At 35.0% G+C, this 27,394-nt stretch overlaps 1 protein-coding gene across 1 annotated transcript in view; it reads right to left on the reverse strand.

The window, feature by feature from the left end:
- Positions 1 to 27,001, reverse strand: part of LOC110373549 (uncharacterized) — a 102,239-nt gene extending 75,238 nt beyond the window's left edge. Inside the window, exon 1 of the mRNA XM_064039434.1 lies at positions 26,977 to 27,001. The gene's annotated coding sequence lies outside the window, so the exon portion shown is untranslated. The remainder of the gene's footprint in view (positions 1 to 26,976) is intronic.
- Positions 27,002 to 27,394: the final 393 nt, after the last annotated feature.

Below are 27,394 nucleotides of genomic sequence, written 5' to 3' on the forward strand. Positions count from 1 at the left end.
CCGCTGAATATACGGCAAAGCTAGCAAATATGCATAAAGCTAACCATACCTCAGGATATAGAGTAGATTATTTTCCTAGAACCACACATTGCAAATAGAAACCAATTTCAAATAAAATATCGATCAGTACCAAGTTGCTATTAATATCAAATCTCAAGCATACGAAAGGCGAAGTTTTATAGAATTTATAAAGGAATACGTTATTGCCTGCTTTTGGAATTTATGCTTTAATGTCAGGTGGGGAATGTTAGCGAAATATCTTACGTATATTGCTGAGCCGTGCCTGTTGTGGCCACTTTATTCCTGATGGATGTGGAGTGCAAGTTATAAGATACTAGCTTACACAGTTTCACACGTATCCCTTTCTATGTGATAATATAGCGTCTCAAAAGTGAATATTTTTTTTTTCAAATCATGCTGATAATTTGAACACTTTCATCTCAGGGAAAGTGTCTGAGTCTTCTGACTGACTTCATTTTTCTTATAAGTTGATTGCTCGAGCAGTCTTGACTTTGATTCTAAGTCTGCCAGTATCTACAAGTTTTATTTCCATGGTTTGGCTATTACACCCCTTTTCTATATTGGACATTAACATTACCGACATCTTGTTTGTAGTTTAGTCTACCTTTGACGCAAAATAGTATAGCTACTTATTATATCTGTACGCTCTACGAGCAGGGCATAGTGAAACTCAACATTATATACTGACACCATGTAACCTACCTATGTTCACAGAATAAAGAGCTTTGAATTTTGACAAGTAAATAGCTAAGCCCTTTGACTTACGCCACTCTCAGTTTCGTCTGAAGAAAGTACCAAAAACTGCGTATGAAATTGTGGATTTATGAAACAATAAGATTTGTTTCCCTGATCTTAATCCTCGCTTCGGTGTGTTTTCTTTTAAATTATTCTGTTATCTCACTCCTAATGCATCTTGCTTTAAGAAAACGGTTTCTGATTTTTATGTGGGAATTATGCATTAAAATGTTAATGTACACGGCAATCGGAACATCTATGGCAGTCGTTACGGGTAGTCAGCAGCCAGTAAATCTTATAACCAGTCTTACCTAGGGGTATTGGGTCGCCCGGGTAACTGGGTTGAGGTGGTAGATGGGCAGTCGCTCCTTATCAAACTTTGGTACTCAGCTGTATCCGGTAAGACTGGAAGCCGACCCCAACATAGTTGTGAAAAGGCTAGACAGGTGATGATGATACGCCCATCTTAATGTAATTGGACCAAAGGTAATGCCTTGGGGGATCCCTGCTATAAAGTGCGGGTATCTCAATAAGTACGCTTGGGATAACAAAAATGTAGGTAATTTCTATCATCAGTGGAAATTTTTATTTTATTGAAATTATATGTTAATTTTAATAATAGTTCAGTTTAAAATATGTATGCATCTTCGGCAAGCCGGTTGAAATTAAATTACATGCGTATTTAGTTGATTTTCTTCCTATTTTGAAATCAATTAAACGACGGGCTAATTATGTAACGAATATAGATTCTATACTAAACGTTTATAATAATAGGTAATTACTGTGATGTCAGTTGACTTAGTTTTGAAAATCAAACAATTATAATAATTTAACTAAAATACATGCTAATGAGTGTTAAAAGCTTTAGTGTATTCCACGTATAAATGTTCCAAATACATAATTGAACAATAACTGTTATTATTATCGATAAAATATTTTGCCAAAGACTTACACACTGCAAACTTTTAGTCGCCCGAGTTCGTTTGGGGAAGTCAGATAGGCAGTCGATCCTTGTAAAACACTGGTACTCAGCTGATTCCGGTTATAACCCCAAAATAGTTGGGAAAAGGCTCGGGAGATGATGAGTTATTTTGGGCTCATAAATCAGTATGAAGATGAATGGTAGTACGCACATTACAAAGATCAGGTATTAAGCCGGTATCAGAGCGACTGAAACTTTGATTGGAATCAAATCAAGTGAACTGTTGGCCGACATTTTAGTCTGCAGTGAACTACTGTAAATGTTATTATTGTCGATAAAATGTTTTGCCTAAATCTGTTCAAACGTTGAAAATATATTATAAAGCTATAGGTTTGAGAGGAAATAAACAATTCATCGTTATATTTATATAAAATTGTGTAATCTCCTATAATTGGTTTTGGAATCGTTTGATGTATTGCGAATTAATAGCTGGTGTTTCAATAAAAACAAATTGTTTTTTTTTTTGGTAGAGTTAAGCTACTCGTATGTTTGCTGGTATTTTATTTATTAATAGGTCCTTCCTACGCTTTATAAGTCAAAGTAGTTGCTCTGAAAAGGAAAAAATACAACTGATCTGACCTTTAGAGTATCAGAAAGATAATTATTTTTGGTGCTCGTTTAGAAATTAGCCATTTCAATTAAATCAGTTTCTTGACCTTTAGAAACTGTAAGCAAAGAATACCTTTGTTTTTTTTTCATAGTTCCTCCCAAATCTACATACAGGGTTACTGGTAAGTAGACCGCATCCTTTCAGGAGGTGATAGTATAGGTCAATACGGACAAATTTGACCCCGGGATACACTGGGCAAAAGTTAACCCGTTTCAAGATAATCGAATTTTAAGATCTTTTCTTTACAAGTCGTCTAGGTACACGTATACATTTTTATTACTAGTTAAAAGTCTCGTTTTTGCGGATTTTTGTGTGTTTTGTGGCTTTTTGGATAGCTAGATAAATGTAGATGTTTTTAACTATTCTGCACAAAAAAATGAAGAGTAATATTTTTGAGAAAATATCTACTAAAAAAGTAATTGCTGTTCGCTATAATTTCCTCTGTGATTTGTACAGTTTTATGGTTTGTTATTATGAAATGATTCATCTTCTATCCAAAAACACACAAAAATCCACAAAAACGAGACTTTTGACTAATAATGAAAATTTATACGTGTACCTAGACGACTGATCTTGAAATTCGATTATCTTGAAACGGGTTAACTTTTGCCCAGTGTATCCCAGGGTCAAATTTGTCCGTATTGACCTATACTATCACCTCCTGAAAGGATGCGGTCTACTTACCAGTAACCCTGTATACTATACCTACTTCAGAATATTTTCACAGTAAAACGGACATATAAAAATAAAAACTCGCATTTTGTTCACACCCTGTTAGTAAAACTGAGCAAATGAAACAATAGTAATATTTTCAGCGCAGTCGCAAACTGTATCCCATAAAATTGGCAAATAACGTTATAGAGTGCATGTTACATGAAAAATTAATCAAATTCAGCCAATATTTGTTTATCTACACCGGTGTGTTTTGAATATCAATGGTGAAATATTGTGTCCCAAAAATATTGCATGAACGTTGAACGTGTAATGCAGACTTTTAGAGTACCCGCGCAATGCAAACTTTTAGTCGGCCGATAGTTTGATTGGGCTCGTAGATCAGTATGAAGATGAATAGTAGTACGCACATTGCAAAGATTAGCTATTTAGCCGGTATCAGACCGACTGAAAACTTAGATTAGAATCAAGATTTAAAAAAATGGCTACCGTCGTGTCCACCGACTGTTTGGTGTGGGTTCTCTTAGTATATAACATGTACCTAAGTATTGTAGGCTATATAATAAATGATACCTATTAGAGTCTTCTGACTATGTCCATTTATTTAAAAGAAAACTTTGAAATTATATTATTCGGTGAATTTCACAATAACTGAGGAACAAAAGTCATCCTCAGCCTGTCATTTCAGTAATAACGGTAAAGGTTAATTTGTTAATGTTGATAAGACAATAAATCAATATTGAAAAGGTTAATTAATATTAGTTAATACATTTACATATTATACGTGGGCACTGCTTTTCATTTATTAAATAACTACTATCCTTGAACACATATATCCTCTGCCTACATAACAATAACAAAACTAGACTGAAATATATTGAATTTCAAAACTGATAATATTGGTAATTGAAGCCTACAGTATTTTGTTCATATAATATGTATTACCTTCAGAAACTTTAATTGGATTAAAGCCTTGTAACTGAAAATTTTGTGAATTCATTAATTTAAATCTCCATTTGTCAGATGAAATAAAGCCTTAAAATACCCGCACAGTGGAAACTTTTAGTCGGCCGATAGTTAGTTTGGGCTCATAAATCAGTATGAACATGAATTTGTGTAGTACGTACGTTAAAAAATCAAGTATTTGCCACCGCATCGCTGCGTACACGGTGACACTCACACAATATTATATGATTCGTAACATGTTTGGACTTTAAAAGAGACTATGACCCTTGAGTTTGTTTCGGCGTTTCTTCTCAGGGAGCAGTCAGTTAGAAAATGCCGACCCCAGCGTTCTTAAAATGACGCTTAAAAGTGATGTTATGTCTACCTTGCAAAACTAACGATTTCATTTAGGTGTATAAGACCGAATGAAAACTGATTGCAATCAAGATTTTCGTTAAAAAATCATTTTGTCAAACATCGGGTCAACTGTCGGCCGACTATTTAGTCTGGAGTGTGCAAGTAACCTTATTCTTCGAAATTTAAATAGTTGGAAAGCTCATTAAACTACAAAATGTAGTACTTGGAAAAATTTTGACCCAAATGTAGATTTAAACAAATTCCAGTAATTTATAACAATGAAATAGCTTTAATTTTTAAGCCAAATATCATCATAAAACAGTAATGAAAAAGCTTGAATAATCAATGGAATATTTTTTTTTGTTTGAAACCGGATTATGTTGTTCAGAGAATAACGTCCGTACTTACAAATTTCAAACTGTAGTGTTTTCCTGTTTGTGGTGATTCAGTGAAAAAAATACTAAAAACATGAAATCACAATGTATAAGAATCTGTGAATACTTCATGTAGGTATACTTATAGTATACAAAATAATGTTGTTTGTATACTTATAGTATACGAAATAATGATATATTTAATTACACATAACATGAACATAAAACGGGTTTAATCTCATTTTGCTTCAAAATGAGATTTTCGTGATAAACTCCAATAGAACCCACTCCCACCCCATTTCAATAAAATGAAAGGAGTTTATTCATTTCTAGAAAAGCCTACATCAAAAACTAGCCTTAGGCCATTCATATTTTAAATGTACCTAAAACATGATACAACCACAGCCAATCTAGAGAACGTTCATCTAAATTTCTAAAATCATAACCCTCAGGCTGCTATGTGGGCTAGAAAAATACCAGCAGCCGAACCTTAACTAACAGTTAAAAATAACAGTCTAAAAATTTTATACTAAAATTGAGCTTCGGCAGTTGCCAACAAAACTGCCTGACACAGTTTGAGCAAAACTTTATTTGTTCAAAAAATCACTAGTTGGAACGGTGATTTGTATGTGTGACCACACCAAAAGGAACAGGATTGGAGTACGGAAATAGCCGTTATATGCCTAGTCAATTCGAGGACGGAAATATTTGTGTTTCAAAGGACTTGAAATAGTAATGTAACTATTATTAGCTGTTATCCACTTTCTTGAGTACTTCAAGTATCAAGATTATTAGCGTAGGTTGACTGAGGAAACTCCGCTTCAAATAATTCCATATTTAGAGCGTTAAAAATGATATTCATTAATATTAAAGATAGCTTCAAACGCAGTACTTAAATATGTAGTTGTATATAATAAATGGATAATTCTGTAATTTCCATTAAAAATAAATCTACACAAAACATGGATAGTAAATCAAATAAAAATATGGCCAACTTTCCTACCAATAAAAAATTAATCTAACCTTCATTAAAAAATCACGTCGGAACAGTGATTTGTTACTAAAAATAGCCGTTCCGATATCGGAACTGTGCATATAAGCTGTTCAATAATGCAATGTGATCCGGGGAGGTTTCCACGGGAATAGATTCAAAGTGGTCAAGAGCAATCGTTGTGGGTTTAGCTATATTTTATGGGCTTCAAACGGAATATATTTAGTACAATGCTGGATACTGAAGATTTGAATGGAATTCGGTTAGAATGTGACATCTTTTGAATGAAAGTTAATTTGTACTATGTAGGTTTTATGTTATGAGTGAAATAAGTATAGTCTATGTAAAAAGGGTAGTCATTTATATTATGGAAATAATGTATGATTGTGGCCGCGAAGAAACTGTGTAATAAAAACTTATGAAAATGTATAATTTTCATAACTTAAAAATTTTATGATAAATATAACTTTATAATTGAAAATTTATAATTTTCATACCTCCACAACAGAACAATAAATTCACCATTTAAAAGCAAAAAAAATAAATAACCGTGGTCATCTGAGCGCAACCTTTTAACAAAAAAAAATACGCAGTAAATTGTACCACATATCAAAGTTAAGTCTACATGTACGTTATCTGCTACGAGCTACGCGCGTAGCGGCGTAGCCTTGACACGATTATGTCGGCTACGACGTAGCATCACTGCAGTCCAGTGTAACAATTTCTGTATACATAGAAACTAGCCGTTTTACCCGCGTCCCGTGGGAACTACTGCCTATACCAGGATAAAATATAGCCTATGTTACTTGGGAAGAGTGGAGCTTTCCAACAGTGAAAGAATTTTTAAAATCGGTTTAGTAGATTTTGAGTTTTTGTTGTTTGTAAAAAAATTAAAAAATCATCTTTATGATATTAGTATATGGTATAGAAGAGCAAGATAGACAGACTTTACCACAGGTTTAAAAGAGATAGAAGGTGTGCATCGTTTTAGAATTTTATGAAATGGGCATTAAATTAAATATTTAGTTTGTACCTGCCTTTGTTTGAGGAAATGAAGAAGCTTTCTTTCTTTATTTATTTATTGTACTGGCTACCATTTTATATTCATTAAGGTGGATCTCACACTACCATGAACCATACATTTTGTTGAATAACAATAAATAGTGAATGTACATAAATTTTGATGTTAGTGTGAGTTTGTTATCATGCAGTTTTACAGTGAAATCACTGAACCATCTAAATGATGAAGTTCGTTTGTTTCTGTTCAGGGATAATAAAGGAATTGGGATAGTGGTGATAGTTATTAGCTACATTTTATCTGCGATTTATCTTCGTTTTATGTATTCTATTTTGGACATGACAAAACTTTTAGTAGGCCGGAAATTTGATTGGGCTAAGTATTGAGATGAATGTTCTTAACTGCAGAATGTTCTTTTGCAGTTAAGTATGCGTAGCTTTTATACATATACAAAAAAATACAGTATTTGGAAACGTAAACTTATATTTCCAACGAGACCCATAACCATTCTAACACAAACTCCAAATAAATTACGAAGTGTTCATACAAATCAGTACTTATGTTCAGTGTGATCAAAGCTGATTGGATCAGTCCCTTGTCAGCGCAATAACTCCCTTTTAGTTTACGTAACGATCCCTTTATGAAATGAATGATGTTAACTTGGAAATAAACTTGTTTTTGGTGGGGAGTAAATAATAATAGTTCATGCCTGCGGTTTTACCTGTGAAACGTGAAAACTACACTGTGCGCCAACTATGTATAAGCTTTTTAGATAATGGGCTATCTGACACTGAAAAAATGTTTCAAATCGGTCCAGTTGTTCTTGAGATTAGCACATTCAAACCATCTCTTCAGCTGTATGATACTTTAGTACGGGTACGTAAATGTTAACTGGACCTTTGAGAAAGCGTGTTGGACTAATCTAGTATGTTCTCTCTTTTAAGAGTATTTTTAACACTCAGCAAAAATCTGTTTTATAAATGTATTCTCGTGAAAAATAAATATAACTTCAATATTTAATATCATAAATCGCAAAAATGTCCAACAAAATTTTGATATCAAACTTTCTATCACAGAAATTAAATTACCGAATGAAATACTGAACTATATTTTACTGCATTAGCAGAAAATTTTCAAGTAAAGCGTAAACTGAAACCGCATGGTACTGCAATGCGCCGCTCATTTTGTATCACCCTGTACATGCTTCGGTTATAAACTTAGGCCTAACTAATTAGACTAATCAAATCAGTTATTTTGTCGGACAGATAATCGGACCGATTTTTGTAGGACTCCGACTAGAATTTTGTGACCAACTTTTTATTATATGCGTTGCACCATTGCTATTAGTGTTCCATTTTTCTCCTACAAAAAGTCGGTCACCGATTTATCGGACGTCCTGGCCACGTCCGATAAATTCAAAATTCTGTCAAAAATGTGACGGATTTTTTCCGATGTGAAATTAGAATTTTGGTGGAACTGATTAATAGAAAAAATTTAACTAAAGCGTAAACTAGGGTACCGCAATGCGCTGCATCCATTTTGTATCACCCTGTACATGCTTCGGTTATAAACTTAGGCCTAACTAATTATCAGCAGCATTGGGCAGATTCTGTCAAATAATATGGCGGATTTATTTCAATGTGGAAATGGTATTTTGGCGATAAATACGATTCTAATTTCACAATATAATCGTAGATGCGAAGTGAATTTAGTAATATTTAGGAATTTTGATCAAACGAACAAAGAGCTTAAGCAAACCAGGACATTATTTTTCACCACATTAATATCACTTCTCTATTAAATTATTTTATGTTAAAGACGCAGAATATTCTTTCGTTATACTCTCTATATGAATTTGATAAATAGGTATAGAATGAGCATTTCCTCGTTTAGTTCTTTCTCTCGTTCTATAAATAAACAATTGCCAATCACGATTTTGTTTATAAAATCTACCGGCTTATAGTGGCCTTGAGAAATATTTTTATACACGCAAAATATACAAACATTCTTTCACTCTCCCTAAATATCTCTCGAACATTTACACCGCACAGGAATCGACAACCAGACACAAAACCAACAGCCCCCAACAATACGTAACAATAATCCGCTTAACGTAACTTCACAACATACAGATACTTTGCAACTTATAAACGAACATACCTCAAACAATTTCATATAGATAGGTAATTTCCACAGAGGAAGGAAAGAGCGGAGATGCCATAAGGTAAGTAGGTTAGGCGCCTTCTTGTAGGTCAAGCAACGTTTGGTCAGCGTGAACAGTTACTAGAACTAACTTACTTTGTCAAGTCAAACCCATTCTGACAATAATTGGTCTCGATTGAATGGGCGGGTTTCAAAGAAGGCTTGTAACGGCGGAGCTAGTAACGTTCCTCGTCCCCTGAAACCCGCATTTTTTTTAACGACGTCAAAAATCATCAAATGACCTCCCGCTATGGGTTAGGAGCGGTGAGGGAGTGTCAGACTCTTACAGACTAAAAACCGTCGTGTTCCGTCGTAGGCCTTTTATGTACCAGGGCCGCGGTAACTCTTTCGAACAATCCCGCAGTCCCTCAAAGATTTTTCTTGATCGATTTTATTTTAGCTAGTAACGTCCGTCGTCCCTCGAACACCCGCATTTTGGCGCGCTACATTCTTAGTAGACTGCGTTATGACATCTCCTCTACCCATTATATTCTCCATGATAATTCCATCCCTCGTGTTCCAGAAACTTCCACCGACAAGCTGAGCTTGAATAACTAACAAATACGTTAATTATGTAGTGACGTCATCACAATGACGTACCAGGTTAACCTTGGAACTTGTTAACAGATTCCCGGGGAATATTAACGAAGTTTTATCAAAGATTCCCGGCATAAACAGTAAACAAGCTTCGTAAGAGATAAAAAGTTTAGCAGCAAGACTCTGTAATACTTGTGTAAGTTTTATGAATAATTGCGACCTTTTTTCTTGAAGGGATGTGCTGAAATTAATAATGTTTTGATAGCTTAATGTTTATACTCATTATGATCTTGTATATGATGATGATGATGTCCTCGTACCCGATTATCGGCAACTGTGTCTGTTCTCATGTAAGGAGATTATCCAAGTGGGACATATTATAGTGCAGAAGCATTTGCGCAGACACAGAGGTGCACTCACTGTTTCTTCTCTCTCAGCCGAATGGCACGGCAATCCGACAACACCGGAGAGAGGTCACAAGCAGGACCGACATTTACGTGCTCTCCGATGCACGGGTTGCTAATATTGTATGGGGTTAATGTCAAAATTCTGTCTTTTGTAAGCAAATCAACAGATAGATATAATGTTGGAAACGGCCATAAAGGGCCTGTCTATCGGCGGCCGTTTGTCTCATAAGTGATCTAGTAAATGATAAGCCCTTATCCAACAAATAAAAATAACTATTGTCAGTAATTTTTTACAAAAGTTATATGGACAAATCCATAAGCAGAAATTGTAAATTAAAAACTACAGTTTCTACATACACAATAGCTCCTAAAAACGACACAAAAATACAAACACAATTTGAAGTACTGTTAAAATACAGATGTGTATCAAAACAGAGCATACCTATAAACTGCTGTATAGCACAAGTGCTTTTAATCTAGATGTTATCTACAATCCACACGCCAAATGTTTGAAAGCTGTTTCGTGATTATTAAACCTAGCACTAGTTTTATATTCTTTTGGAGCTAAAATTTTTGTATGTGGTTAACGAGGTCTTCGTTACGGTAAAGTTTCAGGGGAATATGGATGGTAACACACGAGTAACAAGACGTGCCACTCTTGGGAAGAATGGTTGTGGGCCGTTATAAAGCCACGTAATTTAAATCCTGATTTAAATGCTTTCGGATTATGGAAAGATCTCCCAAAACGTTAAGATTAACAGTGCTGTAGGTACTTAGAAAGGCGGGGAAGAGAATACGTTTAAGAACCAATATAGAACATAACATTTATTACGAATTGTAAACATGTGTATATTATTAAAAAATAAATAAGTTAACAAATATTGAACATTGAGCGTGTGTTATTAAAAGAGAGGCAATCAATGCCTTGTAACATTGTCAGAATTGCAAAACTTTTGATCAATGACGGATGAATTACAAAACACCGCAGTCCTGCCTCAAAAATGCCACAAATAGCTATATTTTTCATACATTTTATATCTACTGAAACCGCAAACCGCAGCGTTCATGCTCAAAATGCATTAAACCTCTGAGCGACAACGTGTATTAAAACTTTCACGGGATAAACTTCCTGAATCCTTTTTGAAGAAGCTCTTTGCCAAATTACATCTAAATCTGAATAGCGGTAGTAAAGATATAAGGCTTTATAGCAATCTCGAGATACTCAGTACCATTCATTTTTTAAATGTTTCTAGCACATGTTAAGTACCTGTATTGTGGATGGTGTTCTATATTTAGCCTTGCTAGTTAAGTAGCTACAAGCTGCTTGTTAAGGGGTACTCAATTTTCAACATTGAGGAAAAGGAGACTGGTATTTTCCATAAAGCTTCTCTGTAGCAATTGTCGATAGATTTTGTTAACTATAAATAAATAAATAAAACTTTTGTTGTTATAAAAGTAAAACTAATAGGCTAATTGACAAATTAGGTTTTTATTATGCGTAGTGCTAATGCTACCTATATTTTATCCCGGTACGGGCAGCAGTTCCCACGGGAAGCGGGTAAAACCGCAGGAAAACGGCTAGTTTGAAACGAAATTGAAAGTGTCATGAAGTCTTGAAAGTACTAATTGTATTTCCAATGAGGTTTCATTCTAGACTGAAATTATTTCAAAATGAAAATAACTTTATTTTTGTTCTGTCATCTTGAAGAGATTTCTAGTTTATTTTGTTGTACACTATCTCCTTTGATTAGTGACTTGCAAGTTTATTTAGTTGAATAATAATATAATTTATAGGGTTGCCAGATTCCTTTGAAGTAATTTTTCATTTATTTTTGTTTTTCATTTTGCACAACACAGCTAATTAAGTAATGCTAAAAATCATCATACACAATGAATGACTATAAAGTTAGTACGACTGCACTACGCGGTGGTTCGAGTCCTTGGTGGGTCCGAAATCGCTTTGTGGGTTTTAGAAACTTTCACAAAGCAGCCTAGAGTCTGGAAATTCGTGGTGGTACACCCTCGAGCATGGGAGGGCACTCCTAGCTGTAGTACTGGAGACAATAAACGTTTATTCTATTCTATTCTATTCTATTCTATTCTATTCTATCCGTTCCTGAATGCTACTCAGTGGCAGTTGTTTCAATTTCATGTCAGAGGCCGTCAGGTGGATTTTAGAAAAGTCTGGCACAGTGCTAGTTAGATCATTAGAAACCTGCAAACGACTCGAGAAGAAGACGTCGTGAGTATGGAAAACATTGTGAAAAGAGTTAAAACTGATATAGAAAAACCTGTTAGTAAAAGTACATAACACCAACTTATATAAAACAGAACACAGTCAAATAAAAACTCGAACAATAAGTAAACATCCCAGATAAACTGAAAATAAATATAATATTGTAATCTTATTAAAACTCAGCCCATCAACAACTAATTGATATTTTAATGGAAACCGTTTCGGGTGTTTTACAAAAGGTATTTTATCCGATATCTCGATTTCAATAACAGACATCGCTTTGTATGTCTGTTCGATAATAACTTTACAATGTAAGGAATAAATATTTTGTTGTTACTGGTTTCATTTAATTTCGAAAAACTTGGTACCCAAAGTGTCCGTGTTTTCGCTCCTCTGTCCGTCCGTCTGTAACCAGGCTGTATCTCATGAACTGTGATAGTTGAGAGTTGAAATTTTCACAGATGATGTATTTCTGTTGCTGTTATAACAACAAATACTGAAAACTAGAATAAAATAAATATTTTGGCTCCCGTGCAACAAACGTGATTTTTTTGTTCTTTTTCTAAATAATGGTACGAAACCCCTGCATGCGCGATTCCGACTCGCACTTGGCCGGTTTTTTAAATGGGTCCTTTGGTACCTAAAACAAACTCTTTAACTTTGTAATTATTGATATAGCTAGGCAATATAATTATTCCGTCATCAGCTGTAGTAATAGCAATACTATGACGAGTGAAATCATCATTGAATAGACCACACATTTAAATTTAAACTCTGTGTCAATACATTAAGGCTGAAAATTAAGTGGCACTCTACGAGTATTTAAAAACAATGTTATTTGCAATCTATAATTGGATAAGCCAATTTAAAATGAGTGAAGATTCTTCACTTGTGGATTGAAAATGTTGAACCTGTTCATTCAATTTTCGACCTTATAAGTATGAAAATAAAGTCCATTTTTAAATGAAGAGAAAGAGCATTTAAATACGTGCGTGTATTTAACTTTGTTTATTTGCATTTTTATAACAAGCGAATTAAGCAAATAAGTATTTAAATCCTGAATAATGAATGATCACACTTGTTTTAATTGCTTTTAAGCTGTTACAAATTAAAGATGGTCGTGTCGTATACTTTTCAGGAGAAGATTTTTAAAACAGATATATATTTTTGATCCTTCGTGGTGGTCTAGTGGGCAAAGAACCAACCTCCCAAGTATGAAGGCGCGGGTTCGATTCCAGGTCAGGCAAGTACCAATGCAACTTTTCTAAGTTTGTACGTACTTTCTAAGTACATCTTAGACACCAGTGACTGTGTTTCGGATAGCACGTTAAACTGTAGGTCCCGGCTGTCATTGAACATCCTAGGCGGTCGTTGCGGGTAGTCAGAAGCCCGGGTAACTGGGTTGAGGAGGTCAGATAGGCATTCGCTTCTTGTAAAGTACTGGTACTCAGCTGAATCCGGTTAGACTGGAAGCCGACCCCAACTGAGTTGGGAAAAAAGCTAAGAAAAAAGACAATACGCATGTACATTTACACATACTAGTATTTCTCACCCGCTTTTGTGAAATTAGCACCAATACATACTTACCTTGTAGAACATGTAGATTATAAGGTCTGAAATCTCCACCCGCATTGAGCAGGCGTGGTGATTAATGCTCAATCCTTCTTTGTGTGAGAGGAGGCCTGTGCCCGTAGTGGGATGATAAAAAAACTGTAATGATATTATGTACTTATAGTTATTCTATTGAAGAACACTGGACCGAAAAATACCTTTATTTCGCAAACAAAGCGACGAATCACGTATCAGATAGCTTTGTATTGTGGTCGTATGAATAGCAGCAATTACTTTATAGTAATTAATTATAGCTTTATAAGTTAAGCCGCAAATGGTTAATATTGGATTCGGTTAGTAACTGATCCGCTTATAGCTGTGGTTCAGATATGTAGGTGAAGTGGGACAGTGGTATAATGACAGTTTATTGTAAAAATACAGTTCAGTTATGTGGTTTTTTTTCTTACATTATTTAATAGATAAAACACACATATCCCGTGGTTCTACCCGCGAATTGAGGTATACACGCCTTAGGATATTCTTGTAGTGATAGCTGTGTTTTGTGAATAAAAAAAAACTTCTGCATCTGGATAGAAAGTAGCCTATGTACTTTTTCGACTCTGGGTTTTTTAGGTACAAAACATTTAAATCGCTTCAGTAGTTTTGACGTCAAAGTGAGACAGACAGACGGACATAGTTACTTTCGCATTTATAGGAAGTATTGGTTAGTTGATCATGAAAGAGATAAACATAGGAAAAAGCCATGGTTACCTACACATTAGAAAATTAACCCATTAAAGCTCAGACGTACCTAAAGCCTATCTTTAGTTTGAACCAACACATAATTACCAAGCAACGAAAAGCAACAGAGCAATTGAAAAGCACCAACAGTTGGTCTAGATAAAACGTAAGTTATTGCTTGCAACGAACGCTTTACAATGGCATATGCAACGCGCCAAAGGAAAAAGAACCTTATCGTCAATGGTCCCTTAGTTGGTCAAAAGTGCAAATCGTATAAGTTTACTTTAGATTATGTAGACAGAAGGTCGTAAATGCCAATGTAGATAAGGTTTATTTTTGCTTGGATGATTTTATACAGTTTAGAACAAGGATATACAGGGTGGGGTCGGTTAGATAAATTCGCTGGTTTCATCGGACTGACTGCAGTTATGTGCATCGTTTGCTACATGAAATGGAATTCTTTTTGGAACGTTCTAGCATTCTGGATTGCAGTTATTTTAATTTTGTTTTTTTTTTTCATTTAATATTTTTAGTTAGTAATATTACTAAGTAAAAATATTACACAAATGTGTATATTTTTGTGGCGTTATAGGGGGTAACGAATCAGAAAGCTAAAAGTTCGTGAAAGTAGGTAATAGACTATAAATTTATCAAGGTAAGGTAAGGGAAGTAGTGCCCTAGGATCGCGGGAGAAAACCTTGGAATGGAAATCATCTAGCATAGAATTATAAAATGACCTAATTGGAATAAAGGATATGTGCCTCATTATTAGATTATTTGTTTTTTTCAGGAGTAGTCGGATTGACACGGAACAAACAATTTGAAATACATAACAGAACCATTAACTAAGTAAATAACTTACACAAAATGATTTCCTCTTCCCTATCTTGCTGAGCTCTCCAGGGTCCATAATTGAAATTAAATATATTTACAATAAAAGTTCATTAATTGACCAGCATAACCAGCACCCATACTTAGCGAATAAATAAACGTAACAAAATAAACTTTACTACAACATTGAAGTAAACTAACGTTTATAGATACTATCCACGTTAGTTTTTTTTGGCAGATAATTCTGCACCCAGGTTCATCACCCCTCCCCCCCTCTCTGTTAATGTTAACCCCACAACACTAGTTTACACTCGTTGTTCTGTGAAAAATTCTGGTTAGCATTCTTTTCTGTCCTCGTTTTTTGAAATCAAAATTCCTGTTTTTTTTGACTTTTTGGAGAAAATTTTAAGTGCTCTACGACCTATTCCTCGCAATTCTACCCATGCTCCCATGGGGACTATTTCTAGGAGCTGGACAAAAGTTGACAGTTTTGACGTAAGGATTTTTTTTTAACGACGTCAAAAATCATCAAATGACCCCTCCCGCTGTGGGGTTAGCAGCGGTGAGGGAGTGTCAGACTCTTACTGACTAAAAACAGTCGTGTTCCGTCATAGGCCTTTTATGTGCCAGGGCCGCGGTATCTCTTTCGAACAACCCGCAGCCCCTGACGTAAGGACTAACAGTCAAAATTAGTTACCTTCATTTGTAATATTATCATCATCCTCCGAGCCTTTTCCCAACTATGTTGGGGTCGGCTTCCAGTCTAACCCGATTCAGCTGAGTACCAGTGTCTTACAAGGAGCTACTGCCTATCTGACCTCCTCAACCCAGTTACCCGGGCAACCCGATACCCCTTGGTTAGACTGGTTACCGGCTTCTAACTACCGGTAACGACCGTCAAGGATGATCAATAACGGCCGTGACCTACAGTTTAATGTGCCATCCGAAACACAGTCATTCATCATCATCATCTCAGCCATAGGACGTCCACTGCTGAACATAGGCCTCCCTTTTAGATCTCCACAGATACCTGTTGGAGGATGTTCAATGACAGACTTCATTTGTAATATTAGTACGATTGTTAATAAATACTTTTGGACTTTCCTTTAATGTACCTTCTATTAATAATACCAAGCATTTCGAACGGTAGATGGTAGATAATGCCATGTAAATGAAGTGAATATCGGCTCGCTTGCTATGCACAACGTCTTACCATTGACAGCTTTCAACTAACTGACCATAGTGTAATGCACCCGTGCTATGCATAAAGGAGATTATAGATATTGGTAATACCCTAATACCAATTCAAACAGGATATATGTATATGTGCCATCTTGTAACTACTGCCCATTTTCACCAACAAATACCTTAATTTATTGATCCCCTAAGAGCATTGAGAGAACACTTAATACGAATTTAGTTTTCACCAAAAAAGTGCCTATATTATTGAGGGAGCCCTTATTCTAAGTGACACTTAGTTTGGGAAATGTTAAGAGATGGTTGGTGAAAACGGGCATAAGATTCCTGCAACTGCTAACAGGTAATAACTTTAAAACGACTGAGCCGATTGTCATAAAACGTAATTAAGAACCAGTGACCAACAAGCTTTTAATTTGAAAAAAGGCGCATGCAAATCGGATCATATATTTAAGAGCTACGGTGCCATAGACAAACACATATGTAGCAGTCAAGTTTATAACACATTTATGTAAAAAGGTGATGAAATAGACTGTGTTAACAACCCTCCTACTACAGCTTATTGCATTCCCAGGATACTTAATCTATCCCTGCTCTTCTCTTGTCAATTATTAATATTTGTCCAGTCTCCATGTCCAATAATTTGATATGTCCCTTCTATTTGAAATTCTGTCTGAAGGGCCAATATCGTCAGCAAACATGTCATGACAAATATAGAAATGGTTGTGCAAACTATAGATTGCTTACTGCAGGGACTTGTCTTAATATACCAATGTAATATGGTAGATATGGATGATATAAATGTAAGTTGTGTAAATATTTAATTGAATAAAAGGTAATGAATTGGTACAATTGTTTGACCGGTAGATTTATTGATTTATTTTTAATCTGTAATAGTATTCCTATAATAACTATTAATTCAGGGAATGAGGGAATTCCTTCAGTGTTAGATAGCCCATTTATCGAGGGAGGTTACTTTTTATCTGAGTTAGCAGTCTTTCCCACAGGATACAAGTAAAACTCCTGGTGGAATTCACTTGTCTCTTCTAAAGCCCTGTGTATCAGAGTCGTGGTTTCTCTTTGAACAATCGAGCAGCCCCAATAAGGACGAGTCTCCTTATAAATTGATTTGTTTGTCAGTATTTTAGGCTTTTACTCGTAAGGATTTACTAAGACTTCAATAATGTTTGGTCAATCAATTCAATAATGAAAATGGTCGGTCACCCATCAACAAAATGACCGCGTTAAGTACAGTTATTTAATTAACTCTTTCACATGCATCCCATTCATAAATCCTACTTAAGTCTACTCCATCCCTAAATAATTTCATAAATTTTATCCCCGCTGATTCATTTAAAACAAAGCCTGTAGGTACTTACGTGCTTACTCAAACTTTGTTAATATTCCAAACTTCGTGGCGCTTGTTAAATCATTATTATATTCATTTATGTGTGTGTGTGTGTTGTTAGTTTCGTAATTTTTTGTGTAAATAATGCTTGGGTAGAATATTCTTTTAAGTGTTCTTAAATTGAAATAGTGAAAGTTTCAAGTAATATTGAAATAAGTAGATGTTAAATTTTAAATGTTTTATTGAAATATACATACATATCCTACAGATTGATAAATTCTGTAGGATATATGTGTTTGTATCTATATTATTGTTTGTATGCTCCAATCCCTGAAACTTTCTCCCTTGGGAAGGTATGCTAGTCCCGAATGACATGGGCTATATGTTAATCGGACATAGAAAGTATTATCCACTGGACGTGGTTAAAACTGCGGGAAACAACTAGTATTACAGTTCTTAGAATCGCAATTAGTATTATAACAATTAATACACATCATCACTATAAAACTATTAGCAGAACCAATAATGATGTCTTTTTTAACTCCAATACTAACACCTTGTTATAAACGTTAAAGATTTTGCAACTTCTCACTGATCAAAAACTTCTCAAAGAGCACGCTTCGTTAATCCCAAAGGCTATGACCATTTCGCGACAAGTCAACACAAAAAACGCCGCCGGGTTCAAGTTAGACACCAAACGAAAGTTCACACTGAAAACATTCGCTACAAACTAGAGACGTGCCAATTAACCACACTAGCAGCATCTCTGCTAGTCTTATAAGCTGCAGACTGAAGACTAAATAGTCGGCCGACAGTTGACGAAGATGATAGGCAGTTTTAAAAGTAAATCATCATCTGCGTTATCTTTTCCTATCTATGTTGGGGGTCGGCTTCCAGTCTAACAGGATGTTTTACAAGGAGCGACTGCCTATCTGACGTCCTCAACCCAGTTACCCGGGTAACTAAATACTACAGGTATTGGGTAGGACTGGGTGTAAGATATACTGTCTTCTGACTAACTGTATCGACAAAGATGTTGAAATGACAGCCGGGAGCTACAGTTTATCGTGCTTTCTGAAACATGGAAGAACTCAGTATGACAAGATGGTAACTCATCCTTATGATGTTGCTTAACCTTATGATCGAACGATGCGCGACCTTTACATAGCCACGAAGTCTTTTTAAAGTAAATCTTTATTCAAATCAGCCTAATACCAACTAAATACCTGATCTTTGTAATGGGCGTACTACCATTCATCTTCATACTGATTTAGGAGCTTAAATGAACTATCGGCCGACTAAAAGTTTGCAGTGTGGGGCTACTCTTAGAGTACATAGCAGTGAAGATGCGATGACGTGTTTGCTGAATATGAGGTGTCTCACACTACCACCCGCTTAGAAGTACCTTAAGGTTCATTTTCCACGTCAATAGTTAGAGAGTGCTAATGTGTGGCACCGTTTTCAGGGTGGCAAACCGCGATAGAGGAACAGACAACCTCTCAAGCACAAGTATATGGGTTCGATACCTGATCAGGCAAGAACTAATGTAACTTTAAGTTATAATTATGTACGTTCTAAGTATATCTAAGACTGAGTACAGGTGAAGGAATAGCTACATATCAAGTGGAAACCTGGACTTAAAGTCTGAAGTCGCCAAACCACCATGAACAAGAGTGGCGATTACCTCATTTCTTGTCTGATTGAGAAGAGGCAAGTAGGGAACAACAAAACAAAAAAATTTAGTTTTAAGTTATTGGTCGCCCTTCTTCTAGAATAATCAATGATTAAAAAACTAGTAATAATTAGGTATATTTATTATTCTTGTTTTTTTTATCGATCATTTTAAATTTCAGGTTTTTTAAAAAGTTCATTTTAATACCTACTTTTACAAGTACATGATTACATCCAGTGTGAGATGCTTGTAAAACGGCGTCATGTCTCTCCTGTTGTTTTGAACTCCCCTCTGTTGGCAGTGCGTAAATATTAACAGACAAGTCTCATGCACGGGCGGCTGGGGAAAATTGTACGACGATGATGTCAATGTTTGTTCTGTTAGTGAAACTTGGAGAACTATTTAGTTTCAAGGTTTGTTCTGTTGTAGAATGTCTGTGTAGTTTTAGTTTTAACCCTGGTGGAATTTTTTGATAATTTTTTTGAATATTGACGTAAAGTTGAGTATAGACTACAACATTTACTTGTAACTTTTACGAAAAAAACGTTGAGCACGCTCGCCTGTTTGTTACAAACCAACGAGCATATTGGTGTAACATTGCGTCGAGCCAAGTGCGGGCGATGCACGGTTGGTAAATGTTGGTAAATGCACACTCGTTGTGAGCATTTAGGTACCCGTAACATAAAGCCGAGCATTCGCACGAACGGTACATTACATGAAAATGCTTTGGAGACTGAGCTTTTGCCTGTATTGTACCATTCGCTAGAACGTTACATTACACAGAAACGCTCCAGAAAATGTTGTAGTCTATACTCACCTTTCATATAGGTTTTATTGATAGATACATACATAGGAAGATAGGCAGAAGAAGAATTGTATGTTTTTTTTAAAGATACACAAATATTATTTTAATTTCAAGAATACAACCAGAAGGCTATGCATTATTTATTTGAATAGACAGCTATTAAATGTACTTTCAAAAATACAACACTAAGTAGTTATACTCAATTTTACACACAAAGTACGTTTGCAATTTAAACCGAAAGCTATATGTCTTACCCCATCAACTGGTGGTGACCAATGACGGCAAAGTTTACGAAACTAATATCTTGAGTTGAACCCACTGGGCCATAGTTTGAATACCAAACTAAACAGCTATTGTATTCCGTTCCGCTATTATTACCGTCTTGTTTAAATTTTCCAGTATTTAGCACTCAACAACTTGACTTAATCTGACCTAACGGTCGATTTTTTTTATCGCACAATAGGTGCTTAGTAGTCAAAAAACTAAGCCCTGGTTGCATCATTTAACTATAACGATAACTAAACAAAAGCCGATTGCTTGCCGCCGGTCAATTTGCCGATTTGACAACTGAAAACGGTTTAGTTAAATGATGCAACTCACTGTAATAAAGCCTCAAAAGAAGTAAGCTTATAAGACACCAGCCGATTTCCCGCGTCCCGTAGGAACTACTGCCCATACATGGATAAAATATAGGCTATACTACTCAAGAAGAGTCCACTAGTAAATTGATTTTTCAAATCGGTCCTGTACTAGTCTTTTCTCCTTCGTGGTCCTGTACTTTCGGAGCCTTTATGGTGTAAAGACAGAAACAAAACATGTCTTTCCTATATTAGAATAGATAGAAAAACGCTGTAATAACTCCTAAAACACACACACATACAACAAAGTAATATATAAACGTGTAGGTTGTGTTAGTGTGTGTACCTGAATATTCTATCTTGTTTTGGGCTTAGTAGGGCAATTACAGCAGGTTAATAGGCTCGGGAAAATAGGTTGAATAGACGATGACCTTTGCGTCTTATACTGATAGAAGACAAAGTGCGGATAATATATTTTTGTAGGCTTTTATTTTGGCAATATATTGTAGTGGATCTTAGGCGTTTGTACTAATTAAATAAAGAACTAAAAATGTTATCTATACTAATAAAACTATGTTTGTTTGTTTGGTTGTAATGGATAAACTCAAAACCTACTGGACCGATTTTAAATATTCTTTTACCATTAGAAAGCTATATTATCTGCGAGTAACATAGGCTATATTTTATCCCTGTGCGGGCAGTAGCTCTCACGGGGCGCGGGTGAAACCGCGGGCAAACGGCTAGTCTAAGATAAAATTATAGTTGGAATAAAATAAATATTTGCTCTTTTGTTTAATTAGTCACAGTTTAGACATTATGTCTAGTAGCAAAGAATAAACGAATATTCGTGGAATTTGTTTGAACGTTTAAGAAACATTAAACAAACAGTACCAGACTATAATACAATTTTAATTTAGAACAAGACATAATTCATAACTATTTAAACATAAAAAAATCTTAGTAAAACTTAACGGGAAAGCTTGGAAAACCACCAAATCCACGAACAGATATTGTAATTAGGTTAGTTACTGAACTCGGGCGATGTCACTCGACTGTCGCAGTTCCAATGCAGTTGGATGCATTAGTTTGTCCGTAATTACAATGTCTATCCGATGCACTAACTGCAGATTGCATTTTGGAGTTCGGGCAATTTTTAAAGTTGGCTTTTTTTGGGTTCCTGTTTGAATAATGAAGAGTTGAAGAATTGGTGAAATTTTAGCTTGGTTTTACCGCAGAGTTAGGTTACGTGTACGTAAATAGGTATTTTTATTGGAACCGTCAAATTACTTTGTTGGTCCAAAGTTAGGTAATATTTTTTCACAATACTATTCAAAGGTACAAACAAAACACTAGAGAACTCGTCAAATAATGAGTGTTCAGACATTTTGCCTATTGCGCAGTCTCTTGTAGTTAACTTCAGAGCGGCAAAGTTATTTGACAAGAGCCTTAGAAGGTTTGCCATTTTACAAGAACTATGACCATCAGGGGCTCAATGTAAGAGACAGAGGTTGATGGTGATGAGTAAATAAGGCCCAATAAAGATAAAATATTAAATAGGTCATCAGGATGATGATAAATGGAGTCTGTTCTAATTATACTCTAATCTGAAACCTTCAGAGCGAAATTTTTAACTTTTACAGTTAAAAGCTGAAACTTCACTGTTTAGAACTATATCACTATCCAGTAACTTGCTTAGTAAATTACAACCACAAGACCATACACAAGGTCCTCGCCCTATATTTAGGACGACCATCCATCTTTTCCTCTGAATAAAATTATTCATAAATAACTTCTACAAATTCTTAGTGCTAATTTTAAAGTAATTTTGTTTGTTTATTCAACGCTTACAAATCAAAATGCCTGAACCGATAGGTAAAATATTACTTGAAAAGATAGGATCTATCCTCAAGACCGTTATATGCTCATCAACTTTCTTAAATGTGTATGAAACATTGTATCTAAGTATTCTAAGTGCAATAAAGTATAAATGAAATAAAAACAATATGCTACAATTTTGATCTTGGCTAGGAAAACAGTACCTTCGAGACAAGGGTGAATGAAAAAAATCTGAGCTTTGCTAAATCCATTACATTATTAGATTTATCAATACTTACTTAAAGCCTACATCAAATATCATTAGGTATCGAAGCCCTATTTTCTGTAGTGCCAAAAATCCAATTTTTGCCTAAAAGAACACTCTAGATTATTACCTTCAGACCTGATTTCTAATTCCGAATTTCGGATCTAATGCTGTTTACTTTCTGAGGTAAAGCCAGATAAGTCTGTATATAGTGTATACAGATTATGTATTAGACGTTAGATATCATACGCCGAGCCTTTTCCCAACTATGTTGGGGTCGGCTTCCAGTCTAACCGGATCCAGCTGAGTACCAGTGTTTTACAAGGCGTGACTGCCTATCTGACCTCCTCAACCCAGTTACCTGGGCAACGCAATACCCCTAGATAAGACTGGAGCCAGGGTTCTGACTACCCATAACTAGTGCCAAAGACTTTCAAATGATAGACCAGATTATTATATTCAGAATTTTTTATTCTGTATTTCGAAAATCCTGTTTGCTTTCTCAGGTTAAGCCAGATAAGTCTGTGTAGAGTATACAGATTTATATATTAGATAACGTGAGGTAAATACGTTATCTTGTATCTTAGCGTTTAGTCATAATTGATGCCGTATAATGTTATCTTGAGATTACATTAATGCTGGTTTGTTTGATATATTGTTTGTGAGTAAGGATTTAGCATCCCTTGAGTGATGTATAGGTATTTTGATGTTTGTTGAAATAGTTATGAATAGGATAAGTCTGATGGATTAGGTGAATTTTGTGTAGGAGAAGTTAGATTTGTCTTTTTGGGGATACCAAAAATATATCTGCTAATTTGGAAACTACAATCATTATTATTTGGTTTTTATTATACTTGCTAGATTAATTATGCAGGTGTATGCCAATTAATATCTGTCACCTAATACAAAGAAAATACCAACAATAGAGAAACTTTTTTAACGTTATCAAAAAGTTCGATAAAGGAGTCATAATAAGGTCAACTATTGGCAAGGTTTGTTGTATCAACTAATTCAAAGTAATGGTTTACTATGATTAATGGTTTCACTTACAACTTAGGTCCCACGGTGGGCGCCAATAGGCTTATTGGCACCCATGCTGGGACTGTATACAATTTATGGCCCAGTTCAACCCTTCGTTTGAAGGTAAACTATAATTAATTACTAACTACATTATATCGTAAACTTCATTGTGAGAAAGGTTAATATGTCAATATCTAATTGTTACTAACACCTACGTTCTAGAATAAATTATTATCGCTTTTAGTTGATTAAATACCTAGTCCATTTCATTGCTAGACATGACCTTTATTAATCACATTGTAGCTAATTCATATTGCTATTAATATATAATTTTCGATCCAATACTTGTGACTTGTTTATAAATATTTAAAGGAATCAAATAACATATCGACAAATAAATGAATCCACAGTCATATTAAATTCACTTTACGTCATTAACACTGAACAGAAAAACCACAATATTATTAAATGACAAACCTTTATCGAATTCTGTTTACACAACAATTAAGTCATAACATATTAAAATCAGTTACCACAAATCAGTACATTATCATTTGATTATGAATTGTTCCACAATTGTATGTACAAAATTGTATCAATATGGGTTATTAATGTTTTTCCTGGTATCGACATGGAGTTAAGAGAATTACTTAACACGGTAAAATGAAAATATCTCCTAATACTACTAATACTATTAAATTGACAATATCAGTGTACCAATACAAAATTTACCTTTTTCAGTTACCATTAAGGGTCGACCAGACCGGCTCGGAGAGCATCGGCGCGCATTTTTCTTTTCACACAGACCGGAGTCGGCTCTAATCGGCTCCGATCGGCTGCATGAAATGCAATCGGAGCCAAACGTCTGCGTGACCGAGAAAAAGTACGCGTTCGGAGCCGGTCAGCTGCTCTTATTATTTCACACCAAGCGCCTTCGGGCATTCTTAATGTCAAACGCAGTGCACATGCAAAAATAAACCTTACTACAAATACTCAGAACTCGATTTTCAACGTGTCAAAAATTTGTCTCCGAGCCGGTCTATCTGAACGGACCCTAAACGGTCAACAACAACCAACGAAATAAAATTAATTCTGCTTATGAATAGGCGTCTATTACCAGTAAGCAAAACGCCTAGTCTGGACACAGCCTAAGAATTCTAGAACAATCCTGCCAATCGACATTGGAAGTTTGACTGCAAACGGCAGTTTATCTTGCATTCGCTTTTCGGTTGCCAATTTGGTCTTGCCAGTCGAAATTAATTTGTTGTTCTAAAAGCTAAATTCGTACAATGTTGCTTGAACGAAGATGGCGAATGGAAATGAAGTGTTTTGAAACTAGGTTGGAACTGATAGTTTTGGATTTGATACAAGTTTTTGATATGATGTCGTTTCTTAGACATATTCTGTTTACCGAAAAAAAAAAACGGATCGCTGTATGATCTTTCTGTCTGACAAGACCATTTTTTGTTTATTTCATAGGTTATGGCAAGGTAGTATAATTAAAGATATGCTACGTAGTGACAAATATCAATATTTTATTAACATTTAACTTTGTCTGCTGTAACATAATTGATAAGACATTAAGAGGAGAAGCAAATTCTAAAATACCTTTATCTATCAACCTTCATACAGACAATACAAATCAATTATCATTTGAACCCACATACTCCATACCAAGAACTTCGTGCATAATACCGAAGACTGAACTATTAGAACATAATAACTTCTGAATAGATCATAGAAATCAAAGTTCGAGATCAATAGAGCGGGGCTACAATAGTACTACTTGTATTCATGTAACAAGCTTCGTCAGTGGCCGTTCAATGGAACATCGATAGAGCACGTCACTCATGACTATATCGATAGATTTGTGATAATTTTGTGTGAGGAAAAAAGAACAACACTACGATGATCTAAAATAGAAATAAGGTAAAATTAGGTTGATTGTCAAAATCTTTAATTGTGTTAACTGAAAGTTTGTTTTTAACACTTTTAGTATAGTAAATAGTTTGTTATACCTCTAATAAGTAACATAAAATTAATATATTTAAGTCTGACTGCTTAAGAAGCAGTCCATAAATCGAAGATCTATGAATGAAATATGAATGTGTCAATTTTTTGTTTTTTTCTAAAACGAGCAATTTTTGAGTCATTATTCAGTTATAATTAATTCATCAACACCAACAATTAATTAAAACGATAATATCGATATCACCACTAGCACATCACTAAAGAAGCCCTCCACTAATCGTCTCCTTATAATTATAGGTTATCGTCGCGCATGATTTCACTGGCTTCTTCCACTTCTTTCTTTCAAGCCAGACGGTCGTGATAATTAGTTGTCATCACCATACGAAAACCAACCCTATCACTATCAGCATACAGTTCATTTTCGAATTGGACGGGTCTCATTCGCTCTCAATGACACTTCGGCAGCCTGAAGAACTATTCATACGGTAGCGCCTGATTTTTCCCTGATATTTCGTGTGACATTTTTTTTTCTAGTTTTTTTTCGTTTCCTGCAAGGATTTTTCTGGAAATTCCCCTGTTAGTTCAGGATTGGTGGGTTTTTGACCGGTATGTTTGAAAAGTCACGTTCCATTTTACGCGGCAAGCAGTCATAGGCTTTAATAAATAGTGAATGGTCGAGGTGTTTCTTTTTTTAAGGCTTTTAGGGTGTGAGAGTTTGGCTGTGTTTGCAAAAAAATATATAAAAAATACTGGTGTGCTTCTTGGTTCAGTTCAAATATCTATATTAAAGAAAAAAGTGGTCAAACGCGAGCCTATGCTGAATAAAAAAAAAGATATCCATACTTCATCAGTTTCTGAAATTCATACATAGGTATTCAAAAGCAAAAAAAAACAGGTAGTATAAAAATAATTGAATGACATAAAACCTGAAAGCATAATGTTGACTACAAACACACCTCGTATTGTCATGACATTTCCATTGAGTCCCATTTGGGCGCCAATAAAGTTAATTGGCGAATTAACGATATTGCCACTCAGAAAGTTATTAATAAAGTCTGCTTAAGATAAATTCTCACTAATTGGATTCCTACTTACTTCTGTATATTTCTGCGCCAATGATCTGAAACAAGACAAATGCATTCATGAATAAAAGGTAAATATTTTGAACCCTATTTTGTAGGTCATACGATCGATTTTATAATTACAAAAATCAAATTACGGCTGATTTGTTCGAGAAATTGTATAATTATTTATTTATATTACAATCATACAAATATAATCTTATTGCTAAGAGGCTTTTCCTCTTGGAATCAAAAATTGACTTCTCAAATCTTTATTTTTAGACAACCAGTAATGTCAAGGACAAGACAATTCCTAACAAAGTCGGTTTAAAAATAATTATACTGGATGGGCCTCGCTGGAGAAATAGCTGGCGTTACTGCAAACTCCGTTGAAGTCCTCGTTGAAACCCCGTGACCCTCAATGTAGGTGAAAAAGGCAAACTTACCCGGGA

This window comes from Helicoverpa armigera, chromosome 19 (genome assembly GCF_030705265.1).
Source record: "Helicoverpa armigera isolate CAAS_96S chromosome 19, ASM3070526v1, whole genome shotgun sequence".
NCBI classification, from domain to species: Eukaryota; Metazoa; Arthropoda; class Insecta; order Lepidoptera; family Noctuidae; genus Helicoverpa; species Helicoverpa armigera.